The sequence below is a fragment of the Equus asinus genome, chromosome 18 (genome assembly GCF_041296235.1).
Source record: "Equus asinus isolate D_3611 breed Donkey chromosome 18, EquAss-T2T_v2, whole genome shotgun sequence".
Classification (NCBI taxonomy): Eukaryota; Metazoa; Chordata; class Mammalia; order Perissodactyla; family Equidae; genus Equus; species Equus asinus.
In genome coordinates this window covers 17030983-17048940 of record NC_091807.1, presented here as the reverse complement: position 1 = coordinate 17048940, position 17958 = coordinate 17030983, and positions in this window count along the sequence as shown.

The window sequence follows — 17958 nt, the reverse complement described above, 5'->3', positions numbered from 1 at the left end:
AGAAATCTGTTTCTTTTATTTTCACAAAGGCACTTAGAGTGTCATCTAAAATTGCTCCAATATAAATTGGTTAATGCTTATAAAATTATGTATTCATTTATTCAGCAAATACGCTGTGTTCTAATAATTCAAATAATGCTTGATTAACATGTAAGTACATTTTCATGATGTAAAATTCTAATAGTGTCCATGATTCTATAGTTTTAGCCTAAGAGAAAAGTATCCATTGCAAAAGACTTCTTTAGTGTAGCTTATAAATAGATACATAGTAGTTTTCATAGTCTTTATTCTTACTTCATGAATTCTTTCACTTAAAAAGCTACAGCCATATTTAATCACCTAAAAGTGGTGACACAAATTTTCTGTAGAGCGTTTAAATATGAGCTGTCCATTTTTGATGTTAAGTCATTAATCTGCAGGTACAAGATCAAAACAACAGTTCTTCACTTCTGGCTAATGCAGTTACCTGAGTGGGCGTGACTAAAACTCTATGCAAAATTCTCATTAATTTGGTTACAATAATTGAAAAGGTTGGTCCTAAAAAACAGGAATGAATGATATCTACCAGGATATTTAGCCACATCATTATCTTCTTAACATACTAGATAAGCATATGATAAAATTTAAAATTAATTCCAGGTTAAGAAGATCCAATTCCAGTCAGAGTTGTACTCAGGAAAAAATAAAAATACTGGAGTTTTCATGCTACATCCAACCACAGAATCAAAATATTTGCTATAATTTTCACTATTTGCTAAAAAATTTAAACCATGAAAGAATATTTTTCAAATGTGGTGCTACACTTAAAGAGAAAAAAGAAAAACAGTTATTAGAATTTAACACAAAATATAATACAATAAAAAAGTTTAGTAATATGGACAATGAATTGCCTGTGAATCAAAAATAATCAGTTTAAAAATAAAAGGAAAAAAGAGTCTCTTATGATAAGGAAATATGTGAAACAAATCAGAATTAATTTAATAAATAGTATGTCTTGCTTATAAGAAAAGATCTTATAAAATGTTCAATAAAAATGAAAGAATAAATGAATAAGCATATCAGTTTTTGTAAGTCTCCTTTATGGACTCTATTTCCCTGCCTATTATTCAATATGGTGTTATGTGGTTCTTACATAGGACATCCATTTTGTCCCCCATATTATTCTCTTGAATGAATCACTACCTAGAGAATAATAACACCCTCTTGAGCTACAGATACCTGTATCCAGCAGCCTTTTGGATATGCTTACCTGAAGCCCCAGAGCCACCTGATGTTGAGCATATGCAAAAAATGGAACAATTCTGTAGATCTCTATAATCAGCAACTGAAAAATGTGAAATTTTTTTTTTTTTTTTTTGGTGAGGAAGATTTGCTCTAAGCTAGCATCTGTTGCAAGTCTTCCTCTTTTTTTAGCTTGAGGCAGATTAGCCCTGAGCTAACAGTTGTTCCAGTCTTCCTCTCTTTTGTGTATGGGTCAGCACCACAGCATGGCTTGACAAGTGGTGTATGTCTACACCCGGATCCAGGCCCACAAACCTAGCCCACCAAAGTGGAGCATGCTGGACTAAACCACAGTACCACAAGGCTGGGCCCCAAAATGTGAACCTTTTGAAAGTGTGCCTGACACATTTACACAAACACACAATACTCTAAACTATAAAATAACTCAAAATAAATCTCAAAAATAAAATTATACAGATTCAGTTATTTTATTAAGGTGCTATTAAGTTGAAATTAAGCACATAATTAGAAATTTTCTATATATTGGGAATTAAGAAACACACTTCTAACTAACCCACAGGTGAACAAGTAAATTGCAATAGAATTAGAAAATATTTTAATTGAGTGATGACACCAATATCATAATTCAATATGTGGGAGCCTGCTAAATCATAAATTATAGTAAATTAAGAGCCATATATTAGAAATGAAGGAAAATAAAAATATAGGAGTGAAGTATCTTTTTAGAAAATTTGAATTTTTAGAAAATTAGAAAATTATTATTAAAATTGTTAAATTCCTTATGATAATGATCATTAAATAATATTACATCTGCAAATCTCAGACTTATTACATAACACATCTCAAATCCACATTTTGGACTACAAATTTCAGTTCATAGGGTAATATTTTCTGTTAAGATTATTCTTTTTTCTATATCTAAAAATGAATAGATATTAGAAAGTAAATATTTTAAATTAAAAAACAACAGCTTTAAGTTACAAAAGTCATATATAATCCTAAGAAGAAAACTGAAAAAAATAGTTATATCGGACACAGTGTTGATTCTCTTAATATTTATGTATATCTATCAAAAATAACAATGTATTTCTGTATAAAATTATCTAGCATTATGAATATACATTTCAACAAAGAAAAATTACAAATTTGGGATGATCCTTATCAGTTTTATGAATCTTATCAGAGAACCAACATTTGTCTTTGATAGTTATCTTTACTGTACATATGTTTTCTATTTCTTTAATTTATACCGTCATCTTTGTTTCCTTCCTTTCTTCCATGTAATAAAATCATGAAATCTTAATTGGGCATGTAAATATTAGTTGTATCAGTTTTCAATTTCTGTGTAACAAATTATCACAAATTTAGTGGCTTTAAACAACACCCATTTAGTAGCTCACAGCTCTGTAAGTCAGAAGTCTGGGGCAAAGGACAGTTGGGTTCCCTGCTGAGGGTCTTAGAAGGCTGAAATCAAATTGTCAGTTGTGTTTCATTTCCTTTTGGAGACTCAAGGGGTCATTCTTTTCTAAACTCATCCAGATTATTGGCCATGAACAGTTGCCTGCAGTTATAGCTTCGAGACATCCATTCACTTGCTGGCTGGCAGCCGGAGGCTTTTATCCTCAGCGAGAGACTCCCCACATTCCTTGTCACGCGGGTCCTGCATCTTCAAAGACAGCAACAGAGAATCTCCTTCACGTGGAATCTCTTTAACTGTCTTCTTCAGGAAGAGTCCCTCTTAAAGGCTCACCTGATAGGTCACGTACATGCAGGATAATTTCTCTTTCTTAGAGTCACTGTGCCATATGACGGATAATCCCCGGAGTTACTAACTCTTCATATTTGCAAATTCCAGGTATCATACAGAGAATGTACACAACAATATGGGGATCTTTCGGGCAATCTTAGAATTCTGCAAACCGCACTGGCTAAGAGCAAATAAAAGGAAAAGTGCCTAAAATAAAACATTAACTAAAAATCATATCATGAACATGCACGTGCACATAACACTGAAAATAATTACATCAAAACGTTCACACTTTTCACCTGCAAATGACAAGTTTTTTTTCAGTTTTCCTATTTTTACAATGATTTTTAAACTGTAAAGGCATAAATTAAATAAGCAGTATTTTATCAAAACTTTTCTTCCAATGTTATTGTGGACATTTTCAGTTTTATTATATCAATGCACTTACAAATTTTGAGTAACAACCTTTAAATAAGAAAAATAAAATAATTCTAATTATGTTGGTAGAGAAGAATCCATTTTGGTAATTTAATATATGAATATAAACTACTTATATTTTTTAACATAGATTCATTTTCCTATAATGAAAGAGGAGAGGTTCATATTAGGAAACGATAGTGATAAAACCATGTGTAATAAAAAAGAAAATATTATTTTCCAAATGGTCCTTCTGGTAAATCTAGATTTTCATATTTGTAAAACGTTCAAATGAAAGTATTCACATTTACCTCTCTGTTACATATACCATTCATTATTAAACTCAAGGCTGACTTCACTCTGCCATCCACACTGAGTCCAGGGGCCCGCTCCACCCAACAACCAGATTGTGTGTGTTCAGGGAATTGAAATTCATCTTCCCCTTAACTAAAGGGAAACAATTGGAAAGGTAGAAGTAGGTAGAAATCATTGCAATTTAAAGCCAAATATAAGTGATTTTCCTTTATACATTACAAAAAAATCACATGTACTAGTATTCTCTTTCATTAAATAGAACTTAAAAATGTATTCCTCTACTGCTATGATATAATACATTTATGTTATTATACATATTATCATTTATATACTTTTTCTTTTCTATTCATTTTATCATTTTTAAAAAATTCCCTGCTATTACAAAGGGAAAAAAAATTCTTTCAGGAGTGAACTAGAAATTCAAATAAGCCTTAATTCTCTTTTAAAAACTAAAGCTTTTTGAACTGTTCTGAGGAAGAATTATTTTACTAAAAGCCAAAGAAGAACATGACATGAATATCAAAGAATGCTTACAATAATTATGTACAAAGAAGAAATTTTTAGCAGAACTTATGTGCGACTTACTCATTTTACGAGTGATGAGAGACTCAATATTCTATAAGTAAAGGGCTAATCAATTTTTCTCCTTAGCAAGATAATTAGTGGTTGTTGCTTTTTATAGCATAAAAGCACTACAGAAAGGCAATTAATTGTTTTCTTTACCTGAAATTGCTTCCTAATCACCTACTTATTTCTGATTGAGGAGAAGCCAACGGGAGAAGAAATGGAAATTATAACAACCACATGCATTAACACAAGTGTGATATAGCAGGAGTTTTATTAAAATGTATATTTCTTGTTTTTATTTTTAATTAACTTCTGTTTTAAATACAGGGTCTTTCAAAATAACATTGTCCATGAGACAAAGAAGAAAGGGAAAAATAAGTAAAGAGCTAATACGCAATTCAAATAAAGGCAACTGGAGAGAAAAATGATGTTGTTTGAATATTTGTTCTTAGCACTAAACGAAGTTTTAATGTAGAAGTATTTTATGTAAATAGGTAGACTATTTTTACTGTACCAATTTTGCTGAATATGTGATTATAGTTTTACTTCCCAGAAAATAACTGATCATATATATTTTTGATTATATCTTTAAGTTGATTACAATACATCTTAGTAATGCCACCTGAGTAGAAAGGTTCACCATATATTGTGTTCATAGACATTTGTGATTCAAAAACTCATAGTTTTGTTTAAATCCCTGGTTTCATAAAAATTGTATAAATGTACAAAATATGAAGTATTATCTAATGTATGTACATGTTTAGGAATCAGACTTCATATATTCATTTAGTAATAAAATTATGCTTTTTTCAATTTGATATACTTTGTAGCACATTGGATATGTCAAGCAAAATTTTTAACTAACTTACATTTAGAATCTATTTTAAATTTAGACCTGTTAAGAAATTTTTACCTTAATGGTCTCCACTTTATTTTGCCAAATGGATGTCAACTTCATGCTTGTTCTAAAGACTCAAGGAACCGAGTGGAATTGTTCCCACACAAATATTTCAGAAATTTGATTTGTATGTTTATAGAAGGGCTTCTCAGATTATCTTTTTAAAATCGAATATGAAAACTTTGAAATTCTGCTTTTGTAAATTAAATACTATTATTTTAATTTAAAATTAAATATTCTACTTTGCCAAATATTATTTTAATTAGTTTAACTAGAAATCAAATATTATATTGTATTGTTGTTATATTAATCTATGATTGCTATTACTGCTCTGTTTCTTTTGAGTTTCCTTTATTGTTTTGAATCTGAAATACGTGTGCTAAATTAGAGCCACATTTCTGGTCTTAGAAATTTCTCCTATATCTTAGATCTGACACTCTGAATTGCAGTACTCAGAACATGATCTATATTTTTTCCCCGCCTTTTTCAGTCTCTCTTCTGACCCTGCTTGCCTCCTCCTACAAGCGTGAGGGCCCACCTGCCATTTTTACAGCACCTTTTCAACTTCCTCTTCTGCATACCCATTCTATTAGTGGATACAATGGTTTTATCAAGTTAATCCCTCACAAAGATGCTCATTTCTATTCCCTATTCTCTCCTTTCATCCAGAGACATACTTGGGTTTGTCTTGAGATCCACTTTAGCAGATTCAAGTCACCTTTGTATTTCAGATGTCTCCACTTTAGTCTATTTCACGTGCTGTTTTAGGTTAAAAACTTCAAAAGACAACTTCAGGTCTACTCTTCAGCTCATCAGCACCAGTACGGTCCTGGGTATAAGTTCACACTGGTTACTTCCTTTGCCCTAAAGGTGGTTAAATATTTCTGTTACCAAAACCAAAGTGGATTCACCTCCTGGTGAGTTAAATCAGACTCTCCACCAGAAGCAAGTTGTCTCACAAAGTAAAATATATTTGCAGCAAATAGGAGACTATGAGGAATCATTTCCAAAGTCATGGTGTCCCTGAACAAAGGGAAACAGGGACATTTATTTCTGATGGGGAATGAATATTCAAAAGGATGAGGTGGGTATTCGCTTGTGCAGGCTTAGTTGGAAAACATGCTTTCACATACACTGCAGGTTAGGGTAATAAGGCCTAAGCTCTTCCTGGAGACATCTTAGCATTCCAAGTAAGGCAAAGGTCATAAGTCTTGCTCTTGTGATGAACCTTGGTGTGGTTCAGGGAGGTTTGTGATTGCATCTTTTTTTTTCTTTTGAGGAAGATTGTCCTTGAACTAACATTTGCCACCAATCCTCCTCTTTTTGCTGACAAGATTGGCCCTGAGCTCACATCTGTGCCCATCTTCCTCTATTTTATATGTGGAAGGACTGCCTGAGCATGGCTTAATGAGCAGTACTAAATAGGCACCCAGAATTCAAACCAGCGAACCCTGGGCCACCAAAGTGAAATGTGCAAATTTACCCACTGCACCACTGGGCCGGCATCCCCCGTTGCATCTTCTTAACATAACAAAAGGAAAAACAATTAAATGCTTGCAAACCCACCCTTGAGTTCCTGGGAGCAACTGGGGCAGCCAGTGAGTGACATTTCTAGTGTCAAGTTAGATACTGAATCTTAAGTGAACGTTGTTCAAGAAAGTCTTTCTGATGTTCTCAATTGTTAGCATATTCATCTCCATTATTTCAAATTGTGAATTAAGAAATTATATGACAAAAATCACTTATGTGAGAAATTCAATACAATATTCTTTAATATATGTCTCTGTTTCACATTTTTATAAAGGAGTGAGGTTTTTTATCTGTAAATAATTTTATTGATCGATGTAGTGTTAGAAGCACTTATTTAGTTTGTGGGGAGTCGCTCTTCTGAATGTTCAGTACTGTTTGCTAGGTTTTATTAAGTTCACAATAAATTTCAAATGTTGTAAGAGATTCTGATAATGTAGCACTTAAATTATTTTAAGTAGAGAAAGGAAAAAATAGTACTTTAACGGAATGCATATAGCAACAGAAAAGAACTTCATTTTTTGAAAATTTTATGAGAATCTTTAGAAACTAAGATTTTATAATGAATTGAGCTGTGAGTCAGCGGGTGTGGTTTCTGATGTCCTTTCACTAATTAGCTGTAGTGCTCAGTAATTTGCTTACTCTATTTAGATCTTGTTTTCCTCGAACATAAAGTGACGGGAAATTGGACTAGATAATCTCTCTTTTAGCTCCAATATCACACACACACACACACACACACCTCTCTCAGCACTCCCAGTTAGTAAGATCTAATTGGGAAGAAAGGAACCTCACAATTTTTAACGTGTACCATTCTTCTTCCTTAAAAGGTGAGGTATGGCCCCAACAGAGCAGAATAATTGATGCCACGATGGGCTTTGAATTTTAGGCTTTGATTTTAACTTTTGCCGGAGGAGTCATGGTAAGAAACAGAATTAAGTGGGGAAAAACACGATCTCTGAAGCTATTAAGTGTTAGGATAGGAGTTTAACTAGAGATGGAAGAAACCCAGAAGAGATGTTGCCTTCCATAACATTTCAACATTATGAAATTTAGCTTTTGTGTAAACAAATATGTAAAAACTTTCTACTGGAATATTTCATGTTTAGCCGATGACAATTTTCTGGAAAGCATTAATACCAGTGTGACGCGTTTGGAAATTTATTGTACGGAGTGGGATAAGAGTACACAATAGACAAAGTGCATTGTTAAAAGTTAATATAAATAGCATTTGAATTATGAGAAGCTTGTAAAAATTAATTCCAAAGGATTCTTAAAAGACTAATTGTCTCTTTATTTTAACTTACAATCATATTGTCACCTCTTTTTGTTCCTTAGTAAATATTCTGTCATAACTTTTAAATTTTTTGACCAAATTCATCCCAATATATTCTTTTTATTATAAATTTTTTCTCCATAACTGAATTTAGAATATTTCTGTTCACTCTAAATTTCCACCCAAAAGTTCACATGCTGCCAGGTTATTTTGATTTACTCTTTTCAAATGAAATGAAATTGTAAAAGAAACCACATTTGAAATTACAACGTGATTCAGCTGCTAACAAAAACCAGCTCTCTCATTCATTCAGTTTTTCAGTCATTCATGTATTCATTCACTTACAAATTTCTCTTGTGAAGCTTATATTCTAGGGAGGTAAACCCAATAAATAAGATCCTTATAAATAAATACATTTTATAGTATTTGAGAGAATACGTGTTTTGGAAAAATCAGAGCAGAGTAAAGAAGATCAGGAGTATTAGGAACTGGGCAGTTGCTCTTTACATATTGTTTTAAAAATATAGTTATCTTCTAGTTATGAGTGAGATCATATGGTATTTGACTTTCTCCCTCAGACTAATTTCACTCAGTATAATACGCTCAAGGACCATCCATGTTGTCACAAATGGCCGGATTTCATCATTTCAATCAATGAAATCAATACTACATCTTCTTTATCGACAAACAAACACATAGTAATGGAAATTGGATTGGTGGTTACCATAGGGGAAAGGGGGGAGGGCAAAAGGGGAGATTAGGCTCACATGTGAGGGGAGGGACTATAATTAGTTTTTGGGTGGTGAACATGGTGTAATCTACACAGAATTTGAAATATATTACAATGTACATCCGAAAGCTACATAATGTTATAATCCAATGTTACTGCAATTAAAAAAAAAGAAGAAGATCAACTTGAACCAAAATTCCTTCACCTAAAGTGGATGTCTTCGAAAGATTCACCCAAATTTTTCTACCTATATAGTTATAAGTACCATAAGATATAATTGTATTTGATACTAAGAATGCTGATCCTGAGGCTTTTCATTCACCTAACGTAAGGGAAACAATAAAACAAAAAAAGCAAATATATATATATATATATTTAAAGTGATACATTTTCTATAGAAATATCACTTCTCTGAGAACAGATATTTTTCTTTCATTGTTATTTAATTTATTCCATAATGCTTTTGTCATAATGTGGTTTATTGAGGAATCCAAGAAAAATCCATTAGTCAGGTTCAGGGAGCAAGAAGGTGGACAGGATAAGACAGAGTTTCAAACCCCTTTCCAACACAGGCACTAGATGAATGAAGTACCTATCTGTTGACTGTTACCTAGTTACTAAAATGGAGAGGTGTAAAATAAACTTACTATTTTGACAGGTATGTTTGATCTTAAAGAACTAACCTTGAACAAAAGAATTTTTCCGTGAAAGAACTATATTTTCCATGAGAATTTTTTTCATCATTATTAGTCTCCTGTAGACTATATCACCAAATGTAAAAGTTTTAAATTTTAATTTACCTAGAAGTTTCTATGTGGCATGTAATCAAATAGATGCCTTCCAATAAATACACCAATGGTGTTCTCGCTTATAGAGCCTGATGGGAAAACTAGCTGATGGGAAAAAGAAGAAAAGAAAAGATTAGAAATCTTCTATAAAGTTAACTTTTAAAAATGTGTATACTTATTTTTATCTGTTTTAAATACAGATAAAAACTCAAGACTTCATGAGGAATAAAAGCATTTCAGACATTAACATTCTGGCCAAAGAACTCCAAATAGCAATTAATCATTGCTCCAAAAGGCCGTGCATTCAATCAAAGAAAAACAATTCTCTTCCCGTAACTCTGATGAAATAATGGCCTGGTCCCCTCAGACATTTCTATCTAGCTTTATTTAGGAATGTTGATGCACTTACAAAAATAGTAAGACTCAAGATCATTAGAAGAGACATTTAATGGAAGTTGAAGTATCTTCTATAAATCAAGTGAGGTTCTCGCAGGATTATATGTCATATTAGTAGAGGCAGCTATAATATCAATATTTTGGTTGTCAACTGAAAAATGTTGGACATGTTGGTTCACATTACTGTTAGGAAATATCATTTAGGAAACTGTGTTGAAACCAAGTCCTCTCTTAAAAGGAATGGGTGGAAGAAGGATGAGCTATAATTAGGAGTTGAGAGATAAAATTTTAGTTAAATTAAAAAATATATATAAATTACAACAGGGAGATAATTTTGAAAGGTTAAGATTGCTTAAATAGTAATTTTGTAGCCAAATCAGTTTGTCTTTGGAATAATTTCTAGAACATTTAACATTCCGTGAATATACATAACAAGTGAAAATTTTTCTGTTCAAACTTGAATTCTCCAGAACGATGATTAAATAAATAACATGAAACAACCTTTCAGAATGGTTCTGGGGCTTAGTCTTCCACTGTGTAGGAAAGACGATGAAAAGAATCATTGAGAACATAACATTTCTCAAAGCAAGGGATCCTTGGGCAAAAGCTTCATTTCTCACATATAACCAATTTGTGATCATTTACGGTTTATGGTGTTTGTTCTGATATCTTCAAATGGCAAGGATTTATGCATAAACCCTTTTATTAAAGACAATGTAAACATATTTACTAGCCAGGAACATTCCATACTTTTTCTTCATTTAATCTATTACGTGGCTACACACACGCCACACACAATTCCATATGGATGTCTGTGTGTCTATACATCTATATGTATATTGTACGTATTCAATTAGTTTATATTTCTTATGTATAGAAATGTTATCTGCTTAAAAATATAGAATTCATTTTTTTTAAGTAGGTAAACTAGCAAGAAATTGCAAAAGGACTTTTTACAATACTTAGCTTGTATTTAGTTTCTTTAATAGGTTTAAAATCCATTTCAATTCTTTACAAAATGTTTCACTGAGAACTTTAAGTCCAACATGGGTGCTATTCTGGGTATCTTGGTACTCGGCATTTATTTAACAGTCTGATAACACACTGAGGCAAAAATGCTGGGCCGCATTTGTCCTTATCTTACATATTAGTACACCTATGGATGTAACTACTATGTTCTAGGTTATAGGTAAAAATTGTATACACAATTAAGCTTTTGTATTTGCATTCTAAGGAAATAATTTTTATCACTCCAAAATGCAGATAGCCTCCTAAAAGAAGAAACGATGCATTGTAGGGTTTATAGGCAAATGTAAAGCTAGAATGAAAATAACATTGGATGAAATTTCTTGGTGTAAAAATAGGTAATGTTTAAGAATTATTTTCATGAAAGTTTACTAGCTAATATATCCACTATGTTTTTAAAAAAGTATTAGAACTTAATACAGTGTTATACTTAATTTTGAGATAAATTCTGAAATAAATAAAAAGAATGTAAAACAACTTTCTTATCTGTGTATATTTCTCTACAGATATTTTGGAAAGTAAGAACTGTGCTTTTCCTTTTATCCCTTTATGAAAATACGCTAATTAGAATTATTATCCCCAAAGAAACATATAGGGAGATTCAAAATAGTTATGGTAGATTAAATATTAAAGTCAACTTTTCTTTAGCTTAGGCCTCACAGAAAATATTTCCTGCGTTAGAGCCAAGGATTGGTGTCTTTCTTCCTCCATGACCCAAATCTAGATTGAAAGTGAACTGACGTTGAGGCCTCCTGAGTTTAGAATAGGCAATGCTTGCCTGATGTAATAGACCAGAGTGGTTATTTTTCTTTTTCAAATATTGGCACCTGAGCTAACAACTGTTGCCAATCTTCTCTTTTTTTTTCTTTTTCTCCCCAAAGCCCCCCAGTACATAGCTATATATTTTAGTTGTGGGTCCTTCTCGTTGTGGCATGCGGGACCCTGCCTCAGCATGGCCTGATGAGTGGTGCCATGTCTGTCCGAGCCCTGGATCTGAACCGTGGAAACTCTGGGCCACCAAAGTGGAGCATGCGAACCTAACCACTTGGCCACGGAGCCAGGCCCCACAGTGGTTATTTTTAGTTATCTAGTACTATCTGATAAAATTTCGTCTATCTACCTAGAGACATAGCATATTAGTCTATATCTTGGGCATAAATGAAAGGACTCTACAGCAGGAAAGACCAAAGCTGAATAGAGCTCTAGGCTAGTCCTCTAATCTTTATTATCCCACTAATTGATTGTGCTGCTTTTGTGTAAACACTTTTTAAGTTTGAAAACCTAATAATATTGTGATAATAATATTGATATATTAATAATGCATTTCAAAAATTCTATCTCCATAGTGCTGACAAACTTGTGAGATGTGAATGTTATTAACATTTTGCGGATACGAAATTGAGATTCAGAAGTCAAATTACTTGTTCAAAGTCCCAAACCTCATAAGTTACAGCTCTGTTCTTGGATTCAGAAATTAAGTACCTTGCCCATGGTCCTATATCTCCTAAGTCTCAGAGCCTCTGTGATTAAATGCATTCTTCTTTCCAATTAAGGAAGTTAGCTTTGAAACTATTTCAGTACAAAATTATTGTTTAATCAAGGCCAAATTTCCCTCTTGTACTTTTAACGTTTGGTCATAATAGATTTAATATAATTACATTATATAATAATATAATTATTAACATATCATTGATTACATAATGATATATTTTATTCCTTGTGTGCACACTAGCCTTGTCATTATCCCCATCTAATAAAAGGAAAAAAAGAAAGAGGTTTTATTTATCTTAGCCAGTTGTGTCCCATTTACTCCAAACTTTCTCTTAACTTGATAGTTTCTAATATATCATTCTTTCATGCCTTTATTGAAAAACATCTAATAATTCCTTATTATGCTCTATGCCCTATGTTATGTTCTGGGGTCACAGACATAAACCAGACAGGCATAGCTCCTCACTTGATGAATGGGCATTCTCCCGATGGTGATGTGTAACGAATAAGGTAACAAATATAGTGACTTAAAATGTGAATAATGTCTTTGGAGCACATAATCAGGATTCTGTAACAGAAAATAATGGGGTCAGAGCAGGGGGAAGGCTGCTTTAGATCAGGAGGGAACATCTAAGATGAGAAATGAAAGATTGGAGAAAGCCAGGCATGGGGTTAGCTGTGACTAAAATATTCCAGAGAGAAGAATCAGTAAATGCAAACAAAATCCTCTCATTCCTAGTTATTCACCTTTCAACACATTCCCTACCAATATGTGAGGGCTAGAAATAAAGACAGGATTCCAGGAAGGATTTGACCAGCGTGCTCTTCAATTATGGTTTTTCTTCTTGTTACTGTTATTTATCAGTGCAGTCAAAATAATTATTCTTTGTTAGTCTAAACATTCTTTTGCCATATTTGGGTATAATTAATACATAGTATAATGTATATAGCATATTGAAGTACAACATATATATGTATCTTCAGAAAGGAGGTATAGTAAAATGGTTAGCATCATGGATTCTATGGGTTTGGACAAATTTATAATACATGTATCCACCATTATAGCATCACACAGAATAGGTGCACTGCTCTAAAAATCCTCCGCTCCTTGCCTATTGTCTTCCCCCATCCTGCTACCCAACCTTGGCAACCACTGATCTTTTTACTGCCTCTACCATTTTGCCTTTTCGAGAATGCCGTATGGTTGGAATCATCCAGTATGCAACCATTTCAGATTGGTTTCTTTCACTTAGTAATATACATTTAAGGTCTTTAATACATAATAATTAACTTGGAGCCCCACTTCCTGGAGATGTCTCTTTATCCCCTGTGGCCCCCTCTAAAACTCCCAAGGACCTGCAGAACTCTGCAAAGCAGTGATGTAGACTGTGCTTCCGGAACATCTGGGGCCTCATCTGCATGTAGAGAGAGAGAGAAATGGCAGCATAACAAGCCTACAGAAGCACCACACGTTGCTATCCTATGGATATTATTTGGTTTAATGCATTTCAATGAAGTTTTCATTATTTATCCAATATCTTTAAAACTCTAACCAGTTTCAGGGATTTTTTTGGCAATAGTTTTAGTATTACATGTAATAAAATATACAAAACCAAACACACACATATATATAATTTTTGCCGTGCAAATTTTATGCTATATAAATATATATATTAAAATTTATATATTTCTTCTACAAAAGAGTGATATTTATTTGTCACTTTAATTATTGTTGTTCATTGTTGTAAATTTCCTTTATGAATTATGGTTAATATAGTATCCAGAAATATATAATACAATTATTACAATTAGAACTAAACTAAGGAACATATGCAAAAGAACATTACTTTTGCACATGTATCTATGATTTTGACTAATTCACAAAATTAAATTTAGGCATTAGGAACAAAAGAGAAATATATATTTTCTGTGTAAACAGTTAGTTCTGGCCAGTGTGTAGCACTTGCTAACTCTACTGAAAATAATCATTATGTTATTATGGGGCAGTCAATCTATTTTCAGGATTATGGAATATAATATTGGCTATAACAAATTTATACCTTAATTCTTTTATCAAATAACATGAATAGTCTTTATTCATGACTGTTAGAATTTCAAAAAATTGATGATGCTAACACATTGAAGCCTTTTACTTTCCATATGTTAGCATGATTTTTTTTTCAAAAAAGTTGAATGAGGATGTGGTTTGACTTATCATACTAATTTGGCATTGGTGCGTTGTTGGCAAGAAAAACATAGAGTGGATTATGAAATGTAATGACATCAAAATAGAGCTAAAAATAATATATTGCAATGCAAACATATTTGTTTTACTGCCAGGAATATTTTTACCCTCCCACCCTCAACCCCCCTACCCTTTCTGCTGAAACTTCTAACAGTTTTTTTGACAAGAACATAAGAACTCATTTAATACATTTTATTTCAGGAATATAAATAGTCAGAAGAGGGTAGTTACCTGGAAGTTTAATTTGGGGTGAAATTAAGACAATTATTAAGTTACAAATTGTAATATAACACTATTCTCCTTAAAAGGAATGAGGAGAATTGAATTTCTTATTCTTCTTTCATCCTGCTCACTGTTGAGAGTCATGGATTTAATATCAATGGTTCTAGAGTGCATGGCTTTTTCATTTCTGCATGAATCAAGACAATAAAATGCAGGGAAGCAATAAAACGTAACAGACAAGAGTACATCCCCGAGATTCCAACCGTCTGAATTCTTATTAAAATCATAGAATAACCTCAATATTCTAAGTGTATTTTAAGGGAGTTGTCATGAAAATGAAATAAAATAACACAGACAGAGCTTAGAACTTCCAAATGACAGTAAGTGGTAACTACACTAAACAAACATAAACAAAATCATCTCCCTATACCTCTATGGAGAAAAACATCTTCACAATTCACTTATATGCAATGCACTGTGAGCTATTTAGAATTCTATGAGTCTAGAAACATAGTTTTAATCATAGAATTGTAAATTCACATTGGTGCAGTTGAACAGTTCTTAGAACTATACTAATGATGAACAAAAAACAAGAGATAGATTTAGACAAAATTATGTCATGCATATTTTACACTTGTCTTCTATGAAGTTATCTAAGTCTGAATAATGAGGGAAATCTTAAAATACGATAGTGACCCCCTGTTTTTTAGTATCTATTATTGCGCAAATACTTAGTAAAGAGAAACCTAGTAAAGCATTTGTAGTCTCATCTAAATTCTAATTTAGAACATTTTAGGCATGTATATCATTAATTATTGTAATGATTATGAAGTTTGTACCTATGATCATAATTATGATCATGATAATTTAAGAGCTTATGAAAGACCAAGTACTCTGCTTATATATACTTATAGAGAAAGAGCACACACTAATTGCTGGATATATATAATTATTTAACTTAATACTCATGATTATGTATTTCACTATTGCTAATGACACTTTATACAGGTGGAAATGGAAGTATCTTCACCAAAGCCTCATGGAGCTATTAAGTGACAAAATTGGGATACAAACCCGCAACTATTGGAATCCAAACATGGTGTTTATGAGAGCACGATTATTTACTTGAATGGATCAAGTCAAGATTGTGAAAGCTGACACTCTCTCATTCTTATATTTTTAAAAAGAAGCTTATGTAAATGCAGAAATAACAGACTGTGTATGCACAGCCAATATGTTGTTATAACAGACAACAAAATTTAAATCAAAAGCAACTCGAGCCATTTAAAAAAAAAATACATGTCACAATCCAGTTCTTGTAGCTCTGGCAATGACCCTCAAAAACAGAGTGGTCAACCCAGAAAGTCTGGAATTCACACTTCCTAGACATTCTTTAATCTGTTACACATCTAAATTTTCCCCACAATACCCATGTCCAATCTCACTTTATAACATTATCAGTTATTATTTGCTAATTGCTAAATTTAATGCATATATTATGATCATTATCTTTTTAAAATATTCAGTTTTATTGCAGTATAGTTGAAATATAAAATTGTAAGATATTTAAAATACATCTTAGTGATTTGATATACATATACATTGTGAAAGTTCCCCCCCCCCAATTAGTTAATTAACACATCCATCACCTCACATATTTATTTCTTTTTTTTGAGGGGGAGAACATATCAGTTCTACTTTCTTATCTTAATAGATATTTTGTAGAATTTGACACTGCAGATTACCTTTCCTTTTGGAAACTCTCTTCACCCAGTTGATTTACAATGATACCTCTTGTTTTATTTAAGATATAGGTAAACTTCTGTAATGTAGAAACAACAACAACAAAATAGTGGCTTATAAAAAGGATACATTTATTTCTGTCCCTCACGTAAGTCCAGGAGCAGTCAGAAAGAAGCTCCAGGATGAGAAAATAACTTGATCTATTGGGGTGCCCAGAGACCTAGATCTCTTCTGGTTATTATCCCACAATTTCCTAGCTGCTGTCTTTATCTAGATTGCCAGATCGGGACCACCACCCTTATGTTCACATTCCAGCTTGTGGGAAGGTGAAGAGAGTGGAGAGCAAAAAAGCCTCCTTGCAATAATAACATGTTCTATTTCTCTACCATTGACCAAAATGTCATCATATGACTACATTTCCCTTTAAGGGAGGCTGGAAAATGTAGGGTCTAGAAAGGTAGAACCATCTAAAATTCCCAGTTATACTAACAAGATGAAGAAGGGTTAATTGACACTGGGAGAAAATTACAGAAGACAACAGTCTCTGCCACATTATTTTTTCCTTTCTCTCTACTTAGAATTTTATCCTTTGAACCACTTTGGCCACGTTACTTTTCTCTACTCACTCACAAAATAAGAAATTGCTCTTTCTTTTGATTCTCATGACTTTCTCAACTTTATTCCAATTCCCTTTAGTGTGTCTACTCCATGCTTAATAGACAAAAGGCTAAGGATTACATTTTTTCAGTCTCCTTTACTATTCGGCTTCTTTAAGATTACACCAAATAGATATATTAGTGCGGGATTTGTGAAGTCTCCACAAGCTTAGGTGGAGACCGATTCTTCTGTTTCCACTATTCTTTCTCAGGTTTGGTTTACCTATCACAGCTGTGGCAGAGATCTCATGTCAGTTCCTAGCTTTGTGAGTAGTGAGAATTATGACATCAAGCATACATTTTACAGACGTGGATTGTTGCTCTGCTGTATGACTAAGCTTACAGTCAATAGTTTTGAAAAGCACATAGCAATACCTGAGTTGTGGCAAAGAGAATTTACTGAAGGAGATATATTTGTAGTCTCCCTTGATTGTCAGTGGTATTATAAAATGTTGGCATGGAGACATATTTCTGAAACTTGGGGGATTTTTCTGAGGAATTTCCTAATACTAACATAATCAAGGATAAAATGTAATAGATAATTTCATTAAGTCTCATGCAAGTAAGACCTGAAAATCTTCCCAGTCTTCAAGTATATTTTGGGTTTTATTGTCAGTAAAAAGATACTGACAGGCTAAGGGGTTGACAGAGGGTAAGGAAAGATGAAATGAA